General features: G+C 35.5%; 1 non-coding gene across 1 annotated transcript; it reads left to right on the plus strand.

Annotated features, from left to right (window-relative positions):
* The first annotated feature begins 7,452 nt into the window (after nt 1–7,452).
* LOC148763673 (small nucleolar RNA R71) lies at nt 7,453–7,559 on the plus strand. Its single transcript, XR_016025653.1, has one exon. It is a non-coding gene; the product is annotated as a small nucleolar RNA R71 (small nucleolar RNA).
* Nucleotides 7,560–8,044: the final 485 nt, after the last annotated feature.

Here is an 8,044-nt window from a genome sequence, read left to right on the forward strand (position 1 = left end):
ACCATTCCTGTGCTACATCCTTCAATTGAAAAGCTACTAACTCCACTGACCTAACGCTAGAATACCCCATAGCATTACAAATCTTCTCTGATACATCTGACCCCGTAAATGAGGGAGGCTTAAGCTTCAGAAAGTCAGTGAGTGAAACCTCCATCTGACCTCTGTCACCCTCGAGAGGTTGGCGATCTGTCTGGCCTTGGGAACTAAGGGACTATTGCTCCACATGTCTCCCCTCTACTATCTCCTATATATCCTCCATACGGGTTGCCATCATTTCTACAACCCAATTGACTCCCTGCAGACCCGACGCCAAGTCCTCAAAAGTAATGCCTCTCGCCGGTGGCCTAACAGTATCACCTAAGGGCTGTCCCTCATCTCTCCTATTCACAAGCGTACTCGCTCTCACTGGCTTAGCGACCCTACCACGTCTACCTCGCCCCCTACGGGTGGGTGTCCGTGGCCTATTAGTCATCTTAGTAGGGGCATCTTGCTCCCCAAATTGTCTTAAGGTGGCCCGTGTCTTAGGTGGCATTCTTACCTAGACAAGAGCAAACACCTGTCATTAACCATAGTTAAAGAGATAAGGTGGTTTCTAAGATTGGGAATCTATGCGGTCCCTTGGTTGTAAAATGTGTCGCGGTTCACACTTCACAACCGAAGTTCCCACATAAAAACCCGACACTCCGTTGGACCAACAAGTGAAAGCCTTAGGACCTAGACGAACCTAGAGCTCTGATACCAACTTTGTCACGACCCAATTTCCCGGGCAATGACCGGCGTATGAGCTCAATGAGCATAGCTCACTAAACCCAAGCAAGCCTATCCATTTACCTTTGCTTAACAAATTTATCATATCATGCATACACACACACACCTTTTCTCGGGTGTGAACATAGACAAAACACAATGGCATTATCGATAATAATATACATGCACTATACTAGTCATGTATTTAGCAATTTACATTGCATACACATATTCATATTGTTAAATTGTTTTCACAATACAAAAGGACCCATGACTTCCAGCGGAGACATTTACAATAAAAGGGATTACTATTGAATGCCAGACACATACCCAGGATATGCACTACGGGGACTCCTCGATCTAGGGTCCAACAGTCACCTGATCTAAAAACATGAATTTTTATAAAACGTAAGTACAATACTCAGTGAGTGAACAAGGAAGGAAACAAGCAACAATTAGGGAGAATTTAAAATCATGATGCGCTTGTTTCAAAACAATACAATTTAGTTCATTCCTATTTAAAACCCCTCCAAACCCGAGAGTTTCTCTCTACAGCGAGCATGAATTTCGCTGCAATCAAAACAGAGCAACAAGAGAAACATTTTTTCTCACTCAATAAAAATGCCATCCTGCTAAACTAATAAAATCAACATAAAATTCATGAAAATTCTCAAAGTATAATGTGTCAAATTTCACGTACATTACAACCATAAATCATTGTCCATCAATTTGCTATAACACACACATTTACATATGTATATATATATATATACCCATCATCATCATCTCACCAACCCATCATCATCGTCACCAGCTCATCATCATCATCACCAGCTCATGCGCACTCCCTACTCGCACATGGCTGGGTCATCATCGAGTTATGTGCACTCCCTACTCGCACATAACCGGGTCATCATCGGGTTATGCGCACTACCTACTCGCACATAACCGGGTAATCCTCGGCTTATGCGCACTCCCTACTCGCACATAGTCGAGTCAACATAATTACACAACATTACATTCAAGCATATATGTATATCAACATAATGCAGCCACATAGAAATCCATAATAACCACATTTCATAACATAAACCTTTTCTCAAAAGCTTGTTCCCAAGGCATTCATTTTCATGAAAAATTGCATAAAATCATTCAAACACTTTCCTCAAAACAGTCATATTCCCAAAACAATTTTGATAGGCAGTCCACTCACAGGTGTCGAAAATCCGGATTTCGGGTGAACTCTGACTAATAATCCTCAAGCGTAATTCCTTTGCCTTTTCCGGACGTCTCACCACCTTGACAAATAACAAAGTCGAGGAATTTACTATATTGTCCCTAAATTGATATAAATTAATTTAAACTACTAATACTTGATATGTAAATGCAAAAATATGTCCGATTACCGCTTAATCACGGTATCGATTAAATTTGACCGATCACCCGATTAATCGGCGATTGTGTCCAAATCACCTCCAAATTAATTCATTTCTCCTCTAATACCTTAATTTACCACATACATTTAAATAAAGCCAAATTCAGCATTAGAACCCTCACAATTCCTTATAGAAAAAATTTGGTCATTTGGTGTACTAGCATCGAATTTTTTTCTACATAACCGTTTCACCTTACTTCATCATTTTCCATGCCACTTTCCTTGAAATAAAAACAATCCCCCATTGATATTCAGCCCTCATGGTTCGGCCAACAAGGAACCCTAGAGAAATTGAATATTTCTTTTGTGTTTTTGTTCATAACCATGCTTAACTATCCCTAAACACTAACATAGTCTAAAATCAAATTATTCCAACAACAATTCCTCTTCCATACCCATTTTTCAGAATTGAATTCATCATGATAACTCAATATTCAACCATGGAAAACAAGAACAAAAGCATGGGTAAGCTAGGTATCAAGGAGAATTAAAGAAATTTTAACTTACCTAGCTTGTTTCCTTGATTTCTTCACTTTTTCTTTGAATTTTCACCTAGGTTTTCTTGTTTTTCCGTTTGTTCTTCCTTTTTTCTTGTTGCTGGATGCCTAGGCCGAATATGGTGAGGGAATTGGGGATTTAATGGGCTGATTTTTATAGAAAATAATAAAACAATCAAGCATGCCATGTGTCACATGCTTATTGGCCCAATTTTTAACTTTTTGACTTTTTCTTCTTAATTTTCCACCACAAATATTCTGGTATTTATCCAATCCGACCACAATTAAAATCCCTTGATCTTGACAAGTGCTGGGGTGAAAAATTTACCGATTTGGCCCTAGGGCAAAAAAATTACTATTTTGCCCTTTTACTCCGAAATGTACCGGAATCTCATTATTTCTACTTTTCAACCTAAAATAACACTAATATTGATCAATATTAACCAAATGGAGTAAAAATTGTTTAAAAAAAATTTTGTTTAGTCCTTTAGTGGCAAAATTACCATTTTGCCCTTGTGCTCCATAAATACCGAGAATCACAATTTTTCACTGCTAAACATCATTTTATACTCCAATAATCATAATTATATTTCATATAATTATTCTTGGTCAAATGTGATCAAATCTTGGCTAAAAATCTCAATTTTATCATCAAATGGTAAAATGACCGTTTTGTCCCTAATTGGTCAATTTTCTGATGGACTCCAAACTGGACCTTGAACTCCAAATCACTATTCTAAGCCATTCTGTTGGTTTTAAAATTTTCAAATTCCTCTTAGAATTTCTATTTGAACTAGTTCAAGGCTCGATTTAACTTAGTTGTACCACTCGGTACAATACCGTCTTTTAATCGAGCTTGACAAGGTCTCACAACCTTGGAATCATTGTGAAGAAAGGCTACCGCTTTAACCCACTTAGAGACATAATCTATGGTAATCAAGATATATATTATTGTATGAAGATATGAACGGACCCATGAAGTCAATACCCCATACATCAAAATTTTCTATCTCAAGGATGTTGTTGAGAGGCATCTCATGCCGCCTTAAGATATTACCCACTCTTTGACACCTGTCACAATGCAAAACAAAATTATGAGAATCTTTAAATAATGTAGGCCAATACAAACCTAATTGGAGGATTTTAGTAGCAATTTTTGTCCCTCAAAAGTGTCCTCCATAATATGAAGAACGGTAATGGTGAAGCACACTTTGAATTTCTTTTTTGAGACACATGTTCTAATGATCTGGTATTTACATTACTTAAACAAGAAAGGCTCATCCCAAAAATAAAAATTAACATCATGCACAAATTTCTTTTTCTGATGAAAATTTAAATCAGGGGGAATAATATTGCTTACCAAATAATTCATGAAATCAACATACCAAGGAAGTGATTTCTTACCAACTTGAAAGATTTGTTCATCAAGAAAAGTCTCCTTAATTAAGGTTAAATCTTTACCTTGAGCTTCAATCTCCAATCTTGAAAGGTGGTCTACCACTTGATTTTCTATTCCTTTTCTGTCACGAATCTCTAGATCAAACTTTTGTAGCAAAAGAATCCACCTTATATATCTTGGCTTGGAATCCTTTTAGGCAATCAAATATTTGATAGTTAAATGGTCAATGTACACTCTCACCTTTAACCCTATGAGATAGAAGCATAATTTGTCAAAAGCAAAAACAACAGTCAATAGCTCCTTTTTTGTTGTGGTATAATTTTTCCACGCCTTATTCAAAGTCTTGCCAACATAATAGATGGAATGAAAGAGTATATCCTTCCTTTGTCCCAAAACGACTCCCACCATATAATCATTTACATAACACATTAGTTCAAAGAGGAAAGTCTAATTGAGACTAATTATGATAGGTGCAGATATAATCTTTTTTTCAATTCATCAAAAACAAGACATTCATTATCAAAGTTAAATGGCACATCTTTTTCCAATAAATTGCAACAGGTTTAGAAATTTTTGAAAAGTCCTTAATAAATCTTTGATAAAAACTAGCATGACTAAGAAAAATTCTAATACCTTTGACATTTATTGGAGGTGGTAGCTTCTCAAATGTTTCAATTTTTGCTTTATCTACCTCAATGTCGCTATTAAAGATCTTGTGCCCAAGAACAATTCCTTCTTGCACTATAAAGTGACATTTCTCCCACTTAAGCACTAAATTTGTTCCTTCATGTCTCTTGAGTACCCTAGCAAGATTTAAAAGACAATCATCAAAATTATTTCTAAAGACAGAAAATCATCCATAAATACCTCCAAACATTTTTCCACCATGTTTGTAAATATGGCCATCATGCATCTTTGAAAAATGGCAGGTGCATTACATAATCCAAATGGCATTCTTCTAAAAGCAAATGTGCCATAAGAACATGTAAAAGTTGTCTTTCTTGATCTTCTAGGGCAATAACAATTTGATTATAGCCAGAATAGCCATCTAGAAAACAATAATATTCCTTACCAGCCAATCAATCCAATATTTGATCAATGAATGGGAAGGGAAAGTGATCTTTCTTTGTAGCTTTATTGAGCTTTTGGTAGTCTATGCAAACTCTCCATCTAGTCACAGTTCTTGTTGGAATGACCCCATTATTGTCATTAGCAACCACAGTCATCCCCCCTTTTTTAGGAACACATTTTACCAAACTTAGCCATGAGCTATCAAAAATAGGATAAATTATTCTAGCATCTAGCCACTTGATGATTTCTTTCTTAACCATTTTTTTCATAATGAGATTCACTTTTCTTTGCTATTCAATTATGGTTTTGTGATTTTCCTCAAGGAGAATTTTGTGCAAGCAAAGAGAAGGGCTAATTCCCTTAATATCAACTATGGTCCACCTTGTTGCTTTCTTAAATTATCTAAGTGTCCTCAATAACATCTCCTTTTGCATGTTAGTAAAAGAGGAAAAAATAATAACTAGAATAGTAGAGGATTTTCCAAGAAAGGTTTCAGTTCCAAGGTAAGTGGTTCTTCAATGGAAAGCTTAGAAGCAGGCATCAAAGAAGCTGAAACATCTAAAGACTCAAATTGATGATTAATTCTAAGTCTGGAATAAACATTTAACAAATTTGAGTATTCAATAAATTCATCATCATCCTTGTCAGATTTGGCAATTAAACATGCTTCAAGAAGATCATTAAGATATTCTTCTAAAAGACATATTTTGAAAAATCATTTACCACACTCATAGAAAAGTAGTCTTTAGATATCATAGGCAATTTTAAAGGTTTGAAAATATTAAATATTACCTTTTGGTCTTGAGCTTTCAAAGTGAGCTCAACGTTTTCAACATCAATCAAAGCTCTAATAGTTGCCACGAATGGCCTCCCAAGGATGATTAGAATTTCCCTATTTTCTTCCATGTCAAGAGTTATAAAATCAATTAAAAAAATAAATTTATCTACCTTAATAAGAGCATCTTCAATAATTCCCCTTGGGTACACATAAGAGCGATCAGCTAGTTGTAAAGTAATAAAAGTGGGTTTGCATTCCCCCAAACCAAATTTCTCAAAAATTGACCAAGGCATTAAATTGATACTTGCATTTAAATCACTCAAAGCTTTTGCAAAAAATAAATTACCAATAGTGCAAGGGATTCTGAAACTACTTAGATCTTTGAGTTTTGATGGTAGTTTATTTTGCAAATTTGCACTACATTCTTTTGTAAGGGAGAAAGTTTCAAAGTCACCTAGCTTTCTCTTTTTGGAGAGAGTGTCCTTCAAGAACTTGACATAGCTTGGCATTTGTTCCAAAGCTTCAACAAAAAGAATCTTTATGTGTAATTTCTTCAAGACATTGATGAACTTCTAAAATTGCTCTTCAAGCTTTTGCTTTTGAAGCCTCTAGGGAAAAAGTGGTGGAGGATGGATGACTTAAGAAGTCCTTTGATTTTTAGCCTTTTCATATTCTTTCTGCTCATTTTGAATTTCTTTCTCAACCATTCCTTCCTTGTTATCAACTTGTCCATTCTTAAATTTAATTGTTTTTTCATTCACCCCCTAATTTCTTTTCCACTTCTTAAAGTGACTACTTGGCATTGTTCCTTACCTTTAGGATTGATTTATGTGTCACTCGGTAAGGAACATTAAGGTTTACTGTTGATGGAATTTGCAAGCTGTCCCATTTGGGTCTCAAGATTTCTCAAGGAGCCTCATTGACTTTGAATTATAACATTGATTTTTTATATATATTACGAGAAAACTTCTTCCAATTTAGACTTCTTTTCAGGAATTGGTGGTCTAGCTTGTTGTTGAAAACTATGAGGCATCATCGATTTTGGATTTGAAGGCCCTACATTGTTGTTCCATGAAAAGTTGAGGTGGTTTCTCTAACCAGGATTATAAGTATTGGAGTATGGATTATTTTGTTAATTGTTGAAGTTCCCCATAAATTGGACTGATTCAGAATTGTATAGGCATTGATCACTCGAATGGCCATCTCCACACATCTCACAAACTACAAATGAATTTTGAACCGCATGAAGTCCTATTGTGTCAAACATCTTGGATAGTGTAGCCACTTGTGTAGCTACTTGAGCAATTAAGGTGCTAAGTGCATTAATTTCATAGGCTCCAATAGCTTTTCTCGAGCAGACCTTTTTGAAGGCTATTGATAATTATTTGAGGCCATATCTTCTAACAGGTTATAAGCATCTACAACATTCTTAATTATTAATGCCCCACCAGTAGCAGCATCAATTGTGGTTTTTATTGAACCAACCAATCCATTGTAGTATGCTTGAACTTGCAACCAATTAAGAATCCCATGATGTGGACATCTTTTCAATAGTTTTTTAAATCTCTCCCAAGCTTTATACAAGGATTCACCTTCAAATTGTGTGAATGAGGTGATATCATTACTCATCTTTGTAGTCTTCGCAAGCGAAAAGAATTTTGCTAGTAACTTTTGAGCCAAGTCTTCCCAATGTAATAATAGACCCATTGAGCGATGAATGAAGCCAACTCTTTGCTTTATCCCTCAAAGATAACGGAAATAGTCTTAATCTAATAGTATCATCAGTTACTTCTTTGTATTTGAAGGTATCACAAATCTCCAAAAAATTCACGAAATGAGAATTAGGATCATTACTGGGTAACCCACCAAATTGGACTGAAGACTAAATCATTTTAATGTAATCTGGTTTAATTTCAAAATTATTTGCATTGATGGAAGGTTTTCTAATGCTTTGGTGTAAACCTTGCAGAAGAGGAACAACATAATCTCGCAGTGCTCTATTTCCTTCGAGAACTAGATTAATGGCATTATTGCCATTGTTGTTTTTATCCTCAACCATTGTCTGATTGAAAGTTGCAACTTGCAAATTCTCCCTTCAACGTCTTTTGAAATCTCTT

This window comes from Theobroma cacao, chromosome 3 (genome assembly GCF_053813885.1).
Source record: "Theobroma cacao isolate CCN51 chromosome 3, ASM5381388v1, whole genome shotgun sequence".
Taxonomy (NCBI): Eukaryota; Viridiplantae; Streptophyta; class Magnoliopsida; order Malvales; family Malvaceae; genus Theobroma; species Theobroma cacao.